The sequence below is a fragment of the Talpa europaea genome (assembly GCF_964194135.1).
Source record: "Talpa europaea genome assembly, chromosome: 2".
Taxonomy (NCBI): domain Eukaryota; kingdom Metazoa; phylum Chordata; class Mammalia; order Eulipotyphla; family Talpidae; genus Talpa; species Talpa europaea.
The window spans coordinates 56,523,652-56,537,925 of record NC_140068.1 but is presented as its reverse complement, the minus strand read 5'-3'; the positions used below and the strand labels follow the sequence as shown (position 1 = coordinate 56,537,925).

Genomic DNA, 14,274 nt, shown 5'->3' with positions numbered 1-14,274 from the left:
CAAGAATCATATCTAGTTATCTATAGTGGAGACATCTTTTATCATGTTGGCCAGAGCAGTCAAGCCCATTGAAATTGACTAGACTCCAGTACCCCTCTTCCCTAATAGGCACATTGAGAAGCAGATTATCTAGGAAAAGATACAGAACTCTAAAACAAACATCCCAGAAGTAACACAGCCACTGCCCAAATGGAGGATGAATATACCCATCTTCAGATTGTATGTTCATTGAGTAATTTGGGAATAAACCCATGATTTGGTGGATACTAAGATACTTGGAGTTATTCTGAATTATATTACAGCTTTCCCCAGAAGTTCCCCAGGTTGTTTCCAAATCACTGGCAGGAGAATTTTGTTGGAACTGGATCAGAGGCTGACGGGGTTCCTCTCCAGAGTTGTGGAACTGATTGTTCCAGGCCTGGTTATTCCTAGCTTGAGCACATCTGATCTGGCTCTTCTAGTACTGGCTGCTCCGGGTTTCTTTCTTCCAACTTGGAGTATATTGGGTCTGATTGCTCCATGTTGGGAGGCTTCCAGGAGTGTTCCCCAGAAATCCCTGATGATAGGAATAGAAGCAGGGGTATACTATTCATGTAAGGAGATTTTGAGTCACACTGTTGCTGTTCTTTGACAGCTATTATACTGCCACCTTTCATGTTTTATTCTCTGGTTCTGGAACCAGATCCTAACCTGTTTGTGGCTGAGGTTCTGGATATTGAAAAATTCTTGCATATGCTGGTGGCGGAAATATTTTGATGCTGAAGTCTATCATTCAGTATGTAGAGATGGTCTGAGGGGATGCAGTTCTGCTCTTCTGTTTCTTGACTGGGCCCTTGTCTTCCTTCTTCACTGTGCTTTCCTCTGCAGAGGTAGACAGTAGGCTTATTTTTCAGCTGGTGGAAGAATCAGGGATGTCCTGAATAAACAGATCCATGGAGGAAAGAAGAGGGGAGACAGTCTCCATGTGGGGTTGTCTCAAAGGAGCATGTTTGCAAGGATGCATAATTTTCTTCAGATCTATAGATTTCAGGCATCAGTGAATTGTCCCTAGAATTAAATAGTGTCCAGGCAGACTTTGGAGACAAATTGGATCCACATTCACACTGAAGGAGAGGGAAACCCGGTATTCCATCTTCCCCTGCAAGAGATCCAGATTGTCTGAAAGATCAGATTTAAATCTGCAAATATTATTTGAATATCAAGTTTAAAAGTAATGATTTTGATTAAAGTAATGATTAAAAGTAATTATTACGAGTATGAAGTTTTCTACACTAAGAAATTTGGTTATTACTGTTTGTCATATAGTACTTCAGTTGATAATCATGGGAGGATTTCCTCACAATAAACCTAAGCCTTAAAAATATATATTCAAAATATTCTTGACTTCAGCATACTCCATTGTTTCTAATTGTTTCTCCATTCCATTTTTGTGTATGTGTTTATATGTGTTTGTATGTATGTAAATACATCAACTTTATGTGAAAACCATAAAGTAGCCATATCACTAAAGTTGCCTGGTCCAATGTTGGGCACTTAATGGGTTAGTTGTTGAGATGGCTGGATTATTTTGGTGTCAAAGATAAAATGAAAAACTTATTGGAATATTACCCCTTTTTTCCATATACATGGGGAATGTCCTGACCTCTTTTTTTTTAGTGAGGACTCAGGTAAATTGCTATGTATGGGTCTCTACTTATATTTACCACTCTACCTCTGAGACTGTCTATCTTCCTCATTACTGTCTTCATCTCAGTCTGACCAGCACTGTGCAGTGAGTGGTAATGGGGGAAAGAATGAATAAAGAGAGGAGAAAACATAAAGAGCTCATGGGCCATTTCCTTTGGCTCTTCCCAGTGCCCTCTCTTTGCTCTGGGTGCTTGGGGATGCTTCTACTTGAGAGAACTGCTAGCAGCTGCCTGTGGTTCAAGTGTTTCTCCACATTTTATGTAGGTTTAATCCAGATGTTAAGTCTGTTCTCTAGAGTTTAATGGTGCTGGGGTTATTGCATCTAACCCTGGGAGGAGGGTTCACATGGTAATAAATAACCTTGCTAGAGAGGAGATCTGGGAGTTGAAGCCATAGTACCTGGCTTCCATTCCAGGCCAAACTGTTCCTAAAGTAGAGGAAATGTTGTATTGGGGATAAAGTGTCCTCTTAAGTGTTCTCACCTCTAGTAGGAAAAATTCAATTTCCTTGAAAGATATGTCACCACCGTTCCCTTCCTGAGACTTTGATCTCTGTATCACAGTGGAAAAAGCACTGAGGATCAAAGATACAATACAAATTACTGGGTCATGTTTTGAACCCTACTTGTGTGGTCATCAGAATATCTGGGAGCAGGAGGTGGCTGGCAGCAGATGGAGAGCTGTGGGAGTGTCAGAGGAACAGCAGGGAAAGCTGGTGAAATTATCCGAACACAGAATGGTGATTTTGATACTGTGTTCTGCCACCAAGCACAGGTTATTAGCTGTAAAAAATCAATTTTCTTTGATAGTGTCTCTATGTCCCTGGCCTCTTCTCTAAAATTTAGGTGATGACCAAAGTAACTTCAGACAGTCTGCTGTGTGGCACATTATGTGTTTGTTGCATTTAGTTGCTCTGGACATTATAAAATCAATACACTACAGATGCTGAAGCCAAATTTCAAAATGGATACTATATTTTTCCTATCTCTCTTGTAATTTCAATCAGATAAGGTTTTTTGTTTCTTGTTCAGTGCTGCTTGGTCAGTGTTCAGTTTCTAGCAAAAAAAAAAACTGTAATATGTGGAAATGATTCAATCTAGTCACAACATATTTCTTCGGTTCATAATATGTGCAAAATACATGCAAGATTCTGTGAAAGAAACCATATCAGACACAGCTCCTCTTCGAATTAATTTTTTTTAACTGAAGTGACATTTATTTATACAATATGCAGTTTTCAGGGACACAGCACTGTAGTTTGACATCTGTCAATACTACATTATGATCTCCAAAGCTCCTCTCTTTTAGACAGTGTTTTCTTCTTTTATGGAATTTACTCCTGTATGTTACAATGTTTAACTTCTTTTTCAATTTATAAGCTTATCTTTTATAATTAAAGTAACATAACTACATTACCAACAAATTAAAAAAAATACCATCAATGAAGTCATCACCCCAATAAAAACTACCAGCATTTTGGAGTTTCCTCTCAGTCTTTTTTGTCCAGGTATATGGGTTTCCTTATTAGTTGTGACATTGTACATATAAGCTTATAGCTCCTTTACATGTTACAATATCATAAACATTGTTAGTTTTACTGCAAAATCTTCACATATTTTGAAGGATCACAATACTTTGAGGAATAGGAGTGAGATATTTATTTTAATAGTCCTCTGTTGTTACAACTTCATGGCAGCATTAGACAGTGAAAAGTGCAGCAACGCTGACCAAAATCTGAGCTTGAAATTGCAGGCTGAACTAATTTTTCTGATCTGTGATCAGATGTAAATTATTTCTCCTTTTTGAACCTCAATTTTCTTATCAGTATATTATGCCATCTGCTTGTGAAGATTTGGTCTGGAAATAATAGCTACTATCACATAGAATTTTTTTTTTGCCATTATATATAATAAGATGAGGAATATCTTTGCATATATAACACTTCCAGATTTTGTATATGTACTTTTATTTTTGGCTATTCTTCAAATGTGGAATTTCAGGGTTGATCAATTTAAAGATTCCCCACTTACTTTATTGTGTTCTTTTCCAAAAGAATTTACTAAAAAATTAAATCAAACTATAAAAGTATAAGAATCTGTTCTCATTTTTTAATTTTTCAGGTGAACTTTAAAAAGTCATCCATTTAAGAAACTGTTAATGCAAATGGGATTTTGATTGTAAATTTCAACCTTCTCAACTGGGAATGTATGTCTACTCATTAAGAAAATGTTTTGTATTTTTGTAAACTATTGTATTTTTTCATGTAGCTCAGTTTTGTAATCTAGAACGTGCAAGAAGTTGTATGTCCCTTATTGCTACTGGGAATATGCACATATATAACAATTATAGATAATTCTGTGACATATATAATCTGTATTTGCTACATTCCTTTAAGATTCATCTCTATTATGTCTGCTTCTGCATCATTCTTTTACTAGCCACAGTTAATAAAGCAATTAAGTAATGATAGAAATTCTGAGGGGGCTAGTGCTTTGAGGGAAAAAAAAAGCAGTAAATTGAGATTTGCAATTCATACTACCATATTAATGTTTTCAAGAAGTCCTGCAGTCAGAAATGTTTAAACTTGGTTCCATTCAGCATTACTGTGCTTATTTGGACAAGGAATCCTCCTGCCTCTTTTTCTTCAAAGAACTTCACATGAGAACTCATATTTGAGAAAGATACTGTAATATAACCCCATGAAATATAATGTTGAGATTAATTTGGAAAATATTTTATTATTAATGTCAGAGAAGTAGTCATTATTCCTTTTTAAAAATGTCATTAGCAGGAATGATTATTAAGTGTCTTCTAAGTAGCAATTGTACAATTTAGTTTTTGCCATTTAGTCTACTAAAATGGTATAAGTTGTTCATATTAACCTTCTTAAAAATCTTGGGATAAAATCTACTTGTAACATGGATTGTTTTAAATATAACTTGAATTCTTTGCTAGTATTTTATAGAACTTATGATTTTTGCACCTATATTCACAAGCAAAATTGGTCTGCGGTTTTCATTTTTCTTTTAAACTTGCTAGATTTTGGTGTCAGGGATATATACTTTATTGAATGATGTAAGCACTCTCCTATCTTTTTCTTAATACAGTAACTGTTTATATTCAACATGGGAATTCTTTGCTCCTTGAATGCCTGAAATAATTCCCTGGTTAATGGACTGAAGCCTTTTATGAGGTATGCTCTTTAATAACGCTATCAATAATTTCTTCAGTATTGCTCTTGTCAGGCTTTCTTTTTGTTGTAATGTCAGTTTTGGTAATTTCTTCCAGAAAATTATCTATTTTGTTGATTGTTTGTTTGCTTATAATTATCCATAGTATACTTAAAAATTTTCAAACAGTTTCTGTACCCTCATTTGTAATTCTGCTGTTTTTGTCTCTCTCTTTTTAAAGAGCTATGCTTAAAATTCTCAATTAACTCAATTTTTGTCTTTTTAAATTTCTGACTTTGTTATTATATTTTTTCCTGAAACTACTTATATTTCTTTTCCTAACTGTTAATGTGATTATTTTCCCTTTCTCTTCTACTTTTTTTAAACAATAAGGACACATAAGCATAAATTTGCTTATAAGTAGATCTATGAATTCTATAAAGTTTAATGTCTCATTTTGCTGTATCTAAATAAGCTTTTAAAATATTATTAGCTGATCTAACGAAGATCTCAGGAAAAATTCTCTAAATGAGCCTGATATTTTTGGCTCTACTATATATATTGCCTTTTCTTTCTCATTTTAACTGCTAGATCCAATTGGCTAGGATAACTGTACCCTTGTGCAGTGATAATAATACCAACCACACTCAATGGCATTAATACAACATAAAAAGTGTTAGTTATTTTATACTTAGTGAATTTCTATATCAGTTGCTAAGCTGTTATGAGCACACTTCTCAGATTCAGAGCATATCGTCTTATCTTTTCCCCCAACAGTTTGTTTTTATAGGTCATTTATTTACTTTCAGGATTTATCTAACTGTGTCACCTAGTTACATATCAGTTACATATTAGCTGTAACATATTATAAGCATCATATATTAATTGTAAATCATGTCCCAATTCTTTTTGACTTTTTTGTATCTTCTTAGTTATGGTAAGTGATAGAGAAGTATTCATTTTGTTCAACCATTCAACAGCCATTTCACACATATCCTTTGGTTGTCTATGACACCTAGTCTCTGAACTGAATGTTCTGTTATAATAGACTAGAATGGGTAAATTACTCTCTTGATTTTTCTGCCTAAAGGTGAGTACAGACATGGTTCCAGAAACCCTTGAATGCTGCTTTAGAACAGAGGTTCTCATCATTTGCAGACTTTAGAATCACCTAGAAGCTTTGCTAAAACAATGAATGTTTGTCTCCACCCCCAGAGTTTCTGGTCTGGCAGATCAAGGGCCCAGAATTTTTATTTCTTGCACATTCTCAGGTGATTTAGACACTGCTAGTCTCAGTTAACACTTTGAGAACCACTATTCTCAAATCACATAAGAAACATGCAGAACCTTGTACCACCATAATAAAGAGATGTAGTCAAGCTCGACGAGTCCCAAATGCTCTCAATCGATTGGTCTTGATCGTAAGTCTGGAAAGAAATCTATTCTCCAATAACAAGTGCTGCTCAGAATCCATCTTCTTGGCTTTCTTACTGGCTTAGTCTTAATCTGGGGAGGTCATCATTCTCAGATTTAGAAGCACGGCCATGTATAGCTAGTGTTTGGGCATGCTTTATTCTTGTGGCAGGCATCATTTGAAACACACAGACTCATGCTCTCTCTCTCTCACCTGAAAAGAACTTCTGTATACTTTGATCTGTCTTCTTACTTACAAGGGTGAGATAGATGAGCAGAATGCAGAAATGGCACAGCACAAATGATTCTTCCTAGAAGCCAAAAAGAACAAGTAAGCACGCTTAGGCCTTTGCTGAATTCCTTCAAAACTCTATTGCCTCTGGGTGTGCATATTTTTTCATGCTCAGATTATCTGATTATTTTTTATGTTCTAGACAAGGGAGAAGAATCCAGTCTTTTGCTTTTTTATATACCAATCACAACGTTTGAATTGCTTGGAGAATTAGGAGGGGTTCCTGTAGTAAGTAATTCTGTGTCATCAATAAATAAGGTTATGAGAAGTGACTTTCAGGTTACCCAACTATGACCTTTAAACATGTTCAAGAACAAACCTTCCAGTCATGCTAGGTAGACGGTTTTAGTATTTACTAACATTGCTAATATTATTTTCCACAAATCCTTAAAATTTAAATCCATTTTTTTCTGGTTCCATTATTTCATAAAGAGGGAGCTGAGGTTAAATCATACCCTTTAAGGCAAAACAAATTGAGTTCATTTTACCTTTTTATAGATCTAGCTCTTAATCCTGTTAATGCATGTTTTTTGGTCAACATCTCCTGAAATATTTAAAAACCTTTATCTTTGATAATAACAGGTCAGGCAGTGTTCTAAGCACTTCACATGTCATTACATGCCTTACCAAATTAGTAGATTTATACTTGAAACCTCATGGGTTTAAAAAGATAATAATTTCACATAAAAATTCAGACATTTCTCTCTAGCAAAGAGAAATAAATTTTCCTGGTCATTATTTCTTGCTTTCCTATCTTGTAAGGGTTCTCTGGAAATTGATTTTTGATTTGCACCAGTTGTTTTAATATTCGAGTGTTTTCCAATTTGTCAGTATTAGTAGCTTCAATGAATACTGCAATTTACTCTGGCATTCAGGGAAGCTCAATATGCTAATTAAAAGATGCTGATCAGGAGATGTTAAATTTCTTTTAAGATTTCAGTTAAATATAACACAAAGATTTCTGACAGAAAAGAAATGGATGATAACGAATATAGAAGCAGGTGGCAGAAGCGGTTTGAAAGATCTCTAGATGTCATTCTGGAAGATTAAGCAAAATAATACTCTCCTGAACAGAAAAGCTTAACCCTTGATAATTTTGGAAATCTTTGAGCCTAACATGGGAGTTTGTTCATTCGTTCGACTGTTCAGGCAACAATCTTGAATAATCCCCTACTCTGCATGTGGCCCTGTGCTGAGGTTGGGGTTCAGCGACAAAGTACTGGTCATGAAAGGGTAGAAAAGTGTAGACAGAATTCACCTTACCCTTGCATTTCCTGACTGAGAAGAAGGACAAGATTTGTAGATGGGTAAAAATGCTGGAGAGGGGCATTTTCACTCAGGATGTTGTAATTCAGAAAATAGGGAATTGTCCTCAGGGAAAGATACTTTTTTCCTACAAGGGTTCTTGATAGGAGTGTGAGGAATAGTGGCGGTTGTGAAGAGGAGTGACTTAGGAAGTGACTTAGGAGGCCAAGAAAGGGCCCTTCCCCAATCTGGAGCAGGTTCAGGTTTGGGAGTCAAGTGAAGGTGCAGAAACTGGTTTGGGAGGTTTTGGGGTATGGAGTCCAGGTGGTGCCTGATATCGGAAGTAGATGAAAATAATACTGTGCGCTAACATTGTCAGACTCTCTTCATGTACAATTAAGATTGAGGGGTCCTTACTGCTTTCTTTTAATAAAACCTCTTGTAGGGTAAGTGAAAATGTGTCAGGCTTTTCTGACCTCCCGCCCTTAGGCATAATGATAGATCCTTGCAGTCCTGAATGCATGCTTGGTGGTGGGCACCTGGAGTAGGATGTGGAAAGATGTAGATGCGATTCACCTGGGCCAAGGCCGGGGCTAGTAAGGGTGGTGCAGCAGAGTGCAGTGTGGTGGTGTGGTGCCGAGGGTGGAGGAGTGCGGCAGGGAGTGGCAGAGTGTGACAGAGTAAGGCAATGATGAACAGCGGAGAGCATGAAGACTTCAACAGGGCTGCTAGAACCAGTAAAGAACCTACCCGGTATGGGTTGGTTGCATTACACCTCTTTTTCCCATCTTTTCCGTATGTGTTTGGTGGCATTATTCTGAAGGACTGAATTTATCAGGTTGGGAGGCAGTCTCATCCACTCTCATATAAAGCAACTGCAGGTCTTCTGCTGCAAACAACTCTGGCAACAGAATTGTGTAAATATCCAGTAAATTACCATGATGGTTTTAGGGATGATACTGTAAACTTTGAGTAGGAATTCCATAAATCGAACTTTATTGTGCTACGTAACACAACATAACATAGCAAAATATAACATCCCTGTTAAATCTTTGTCAATAAGTGGTAACAAGATCAAAAGAAAAATGCTTTATTTTCTCAGTGATACCAAAATGTAAGATTTAAGCATATCAGCATCAAGTGTAAGACAATTGAGGTGTTCCCTTCTCTTTCCTTCTTTCTGTAATACCTTTTTCAGGTCACACTGAATGTTTTATAACCTAATACTTTTTATTTTATAATATTGGGAGTAGCTCTCTACTATGTGCTGCTTATGTGCTGGATATTTTGCATAGATAATTGCTAATGCTTCAGAGAAATTTTGCCGAGGTAGGCATTATTATCTCTCTTTTACAATGAAATCAGACAGTTGTCAAAGGGGCAGAGATGCAATTCTTGCACTGGCAGGTGCAAGAACTGAGGCCCTCTCTCTCCAGCACACTTTCTTTAGAAGTGCTTCCTGTACGTAATTACTAATCAGGGCCATTATAAGCTGCCCTTGATGACTAATGAGATTTCAGATTTAGTTACGAGAATCAAAAAAGGGGTCAAATGTATGTGGAAGGATAGAATTGGACTTTTAGTGGTGAACTTTGTATAATATTTGCATAAATTGATTTTTAATTTTGTACACCTGAAACTTATATAAGGTTATAGTGCATTATTACTCCATTAAAAGGTAAAAAGTAGTTTTAATATCAAAAAGGCACTTAAAAATGAGGCCAGTGTTATTTAAAAAGTTATTAAAATGATAATACTTTCTAAGTATTATCATTTAAATAAATTTTACTCTTGTGGTTCTATATTTATCACGGTTTTACCAGGAATTCAGTTGTGCCAGGAACCAAATTTAACATCTACTTTGGAACCAGAGTGCATGTGATTCAGTTCCCTCGCCCAGACACAGAATGACAAGTTTTCATGTCCAGTCTAAAGATAGTTGATATCTTCTTCTTCAGATCACCTGCTATCAGTAAAGATTTGTCCAGAGTGGGTGGTCTGGGAGATCTCACCATGCCCCTGCTTGGCTGGCTTCATAGTTTGCAGCGTCTCTAACTTCCAAATGTGGCTCAGCTTTTGGCAGTTAGATCCATCCTCCTACGTTGCATCAGAGGGGTCAGGGAAGTCATTTGGAGTGTCTTGTTCCAAATCCCTGCTGCTGTTACTAAGCATAGATGCAAACACAGTGAAGCCGTATGGGAGCTGGCCTTGCTTGTGTGATGGTGGATGGGGGAGGTGGGATAATGCCAATGATAGTTCCCAGGGATCACTTTGCTAGAGACTCAAAATCAGTGTGGTATTCCACCTCATCTCTACCTCGGGGTGCCTTGTACTGAGTAGCAGCTGAGCCTAGTGAGAACATGCCCACATTTTTATGAGCCCATTCTTTTTTGTGTATTTGTGTGGGCCAGCTTCTGTGACCTTACATCATGAACCGAAACTCCTGAGACAAATAACCCAGAAGTCAATTTACTCTTCCTTGGTTGCACAATAGACTTTGTGGGGAAAATAACTTGAGATAGGACTATTAAGAAATTAAAACAATTAATTTGTTTCAAGGAAGAAAATCAGTATGCTCAAGGCTAATAGAACAAGTGTCTGAAGATGTTTTGTCTTGTAATATGTGTGCATCACACAAGGTGGCAGAATAAGCATAAGGCGATTCTTCAGTGTGAGGCGGGACCCTGCATTGTTTGCAAGGCAGGGATCAGTCACCAGCCCGTACCTTTGCAGCCTCCTCCTTCTTTCCTTGTGTGCTCATACATTTGTGTTTGGGTAAAGTGTGGCGTGGCACACAGTTTAGTAACTCTCCAGCACGCAAATCCTTTGCTTTCCATGCAAAACTATGTTAAGTGATTAGACCTCATTGGTTTCTTGAAAATATTCCTTTCTCCTGGCTCCGATTTATATGCCTTCTTTTTGATTGAAAACACAAGCATATTTTCCAGCAGCATTCTAGTTCAACTCAAGGGCATTGTGAAAGCTCAGCCACAAGACAGTTTTATAACCTATGATATCAAATTTTAACTTTTTTCTTCTCTATATAGGATGTTCATATGACGTTAAATATTTATTAAATATTTGTCAGGCTTATTAACTCTGTTTGTTTTTCTCCATAAGGAGAATTAAAAGTCTCTGGATTTATTTTTAAATTTAATTGAATGGTTAATACTTAATTTTAATCATTATTAATTCAATTTTTAATGTACTCATTTTATGGCTGAATTAAATATTTTACCAGACACAGGCTTGTGAACAAGGCCATTAGCAATGGACTACATGGCACTGTCATACTATGCATCAGAAGCACTATAGGACAAATTTATTTGTACTGTTAACCTATTAAGTACAAAGAAATGAACATACCTCAAAGTCATGGGGAAAACATTTGCTTTCTAGAATGAAAAATGGAAGTTACACATATGCCTCATTTCTCATATAAAATTCACTTCTTAGCCTCAGAAGTTTTAACTGATACAATTTATTTGCTCTAGTGTTTCTTTTTTATTTTGTAGGAAATATTAGGATGGATTATGGGAAAGTAAAATGTTCATCTTCAATAAAATAGGTCGGGTAATTTATAAAGCTGTGCCCCTCAGTAGACAGCTGACCACGCCTGGTCATCTTCGGTCACTTTTTTGTTCTCCTTGATCATCTATTTTCCAAGGGTTTTCAGTATTTTTGGCAAGTCCTGTTGGTTCCTGCATCTGTGTGTCTCTTTTCCTTTAGCCTATAATCCTCATTTTTTGCCCCTTGCACTTGACTGCCTCATCTTTTCCTCTTCTGCCTAACACCTAGCAGTGCTGTCCAGAACTTACTCATACTGGAGTGGGAGAGCTCATTTTCTGAGGGTAGCAACATCAGGTTGGTAGCTTTGAATTGGCAGTGGACATATATACACAGCAGAAATCAACAAACTCTATAAAAAACATGGGTTCTTTCTTTCCCTGCCTCCACAGCCAGCTTATCTGTACACTACGGTACAATACCAGGGATTCAAAGGAATAACTGCAACTCCAAGCTGATTCTGTCATTCCCTACCCCTCAAATTTGTAGTTACTGCCACATTGCATGAAGTTGCTCTACAATGTGTTAACCTCCATAATTGGGAAATAAATATATTTATTCACACAACTGACAGTATTCTTGTCCATGTATAGGAATGACAGATGACTGTTACCCAGCTGGTGTGTCATTTAAACCATTGTGCACACAGCAGCTGGGCAGATTTAAGTGGAAAGTGTCTCCACCTATACTGTGCCAGTAATGAACTCCAAATTATCTAAACACCACACTGAGTTTAGTGAAATGTCTAGCACTTCTTCAATTTGCTGGCTACTCCTTGAGAGTCTGGCACCACTAGAGCCATACAGAGAATTGCAAAGCCACAAATTTGATTTTGGAGGGGCCTTACAGTCTGCTTTCTTTTGAAGGCTTTTGTCACCCTGCCTGTGCTAAATTTGAATACTGTTACCTGAATACTGTTACTTGACTACCTGACATAGTTAAGTGTTGAAAGTGTTTAAAAATTCATAAAGATCCAGAACATCTTTAACCTGAAGTTCAAACCTTCTACAATATTTTCCCAACCTACTTCCAATCTGTTATTCTCTAGGATTTCCAGCCACTCTGTCTTTGCTCACAATGTATGTTCTGCCCAAATTTTCTTTATTCTTTGTTTCATTCAAACTTTACTGTTTCAAGGCTGTTATGAAATTCCTTCCCCTCTATAAAGTTTTTCCTGACTTCTCTACTTAGAAATAAATATGTTCTCCATAGAACACTTCCAACATTTTCTATACAACTGTTGGGTTACTTATTAATTTTAGTTATATATTTGCACATGTGTTTTATCTCCCCTGTTAGATTTGACAGCAGAAACCATGTGTTCTAGTTATTAAGCTATTGACACTCAGCTCCAATTCAGCCTCTTCACTCTGCTCTGTGATGCTGGGCTGGCATTCTGCAAACCACACCTCTGCTTTGCCAGCTGCTTCCTGTTAAGTTTGCCATTAGGGCACCAGGAGTAGAATTTGGAAGTCAGTAAGTAGGAGAAGGGACTAGCTCCTTCCTGTTTGCATGTTTGCTTGATATTCCTGAAGGCATTTTCCCAGGGATGGCACATCACCTTTGAAGAGTAAAAGCTTCCAGCCTCAGCTTATTTTCAACCTCGAGAAGCTATCTAATGGTGTCCCATAGAGGTACCAGCCCTAGCTGTGCAATGCCCCCTTGTTGGGCATCTTGAGCCCTCTGGAAGACCCTCAACAGCCCCTTAGTGGAACTTCCTCCTAAGATGTTAGAACCCAGCTCTCAGGAACACCTCCTCTACTTTCTAGGTTCTTCCCTGTGTTTCCTTAGCCTGAGGGTGCACTCTTTTCTACAGTTACTAACTCTGTTACCTCTGCCTTCTCATTAAAGGACCTTTGCAGTCCTCCAAAACTTGTGTCATCAATTCCCCATATAAAGACCCTGTTGAAATATTCAGATGGTTTCTGTGTTCCTGTGACCCTGACAACTATATAATAACTGATCCATCTGTGTCCTTCTGTACCCAGCTCCCCCATGTGCCTGCCCAGTGCAATTTCTAACAGTGGTTTACATACAATAATTGCTTAATAATTTTTGTTGAATGCCTGAATAAATATTAAGATACAAGATCCTGTTATGTTTCATTGTCTTGTCTTCTCCATTTTCATGATTACTATGTTCAAATAGGAGTTTCAGTTAACATTCATGATCAGTTTTGGTGGTTCAGGAAGCATATCCTTGGGGGTTATGGGCTGGCTTAAAACACGAGCCTTGTCACTATACTTGAAAAGTGGTGGAAAACAGCATCTGCATTCTACAGTGCCCCTTGGTGTTGGCCACGCTTCTGCAGACTCTGGGCAAGTTTTTCATACTGAGAAAAGATAGGACATTCCTCATGTGCACTGGTGACTAAAACAGTCATGATTTGCAATATGTATATCAAGAAGGAAATCCATTCACTACTCTTTTGCTCCCTCTGAAACTTGGTAAGGATATTTTTGAGGAAATGATTTAAGGCCCGAATGTGGAGAAAGCAGATGCTCTATAAGTATGTGCATATTTGCTACTTTAACCAGAGTAAACTTTGCAGAAGGCTGAAAACATTATCCATTACAATATAAGAAGATAAAAAGAGTGCTTGGGAAGAAAGACCCTGATCAACTGGGTAATCACCAGGGATGTGATTTCTAGACTAGAATATGAGAAATGCTCAAGTCTGAATATGTGGTGCACATGTAGGAATCTATTACAATATGGACACATCTAGGTCCTTCCCTCCTGCTTCATAGTGCTTACATCAACTTAACCATCTGATCTCATTGAAGTGCCTTTGAGAAAACTTGAATACATGTGTGAAATCGATTGTTACTGCAATGGTAGTAGTTGAATGTTTTCAGTGATTTAGATCATCATTAGCATATAAACAAAGCCAGTACTTCAG

General features: G+C 37.2%; 1 pseudogene across 1 annotated transcript; it reads right to left on the bottom strand.

Moving 5' to 3' along the window:
- Positions 1–457: 457 nt before the first annotated feature.
- LOC311187240 (homeobox protein NANOG-like) lies at positions 458–8,618 on the bottom strand (annotated as a pseudogene). The gene is made up of 2 exons: positions 8,345–8,618; positions 458–1,138 (listed from the first exon to the last, which is right to left on the bottom strand). The product of its transcript is annotated as a homeobox protein NANOG-like (transcript).
- Positions 8,619–14,274: the final 5,656 nt, after the last annotated feature.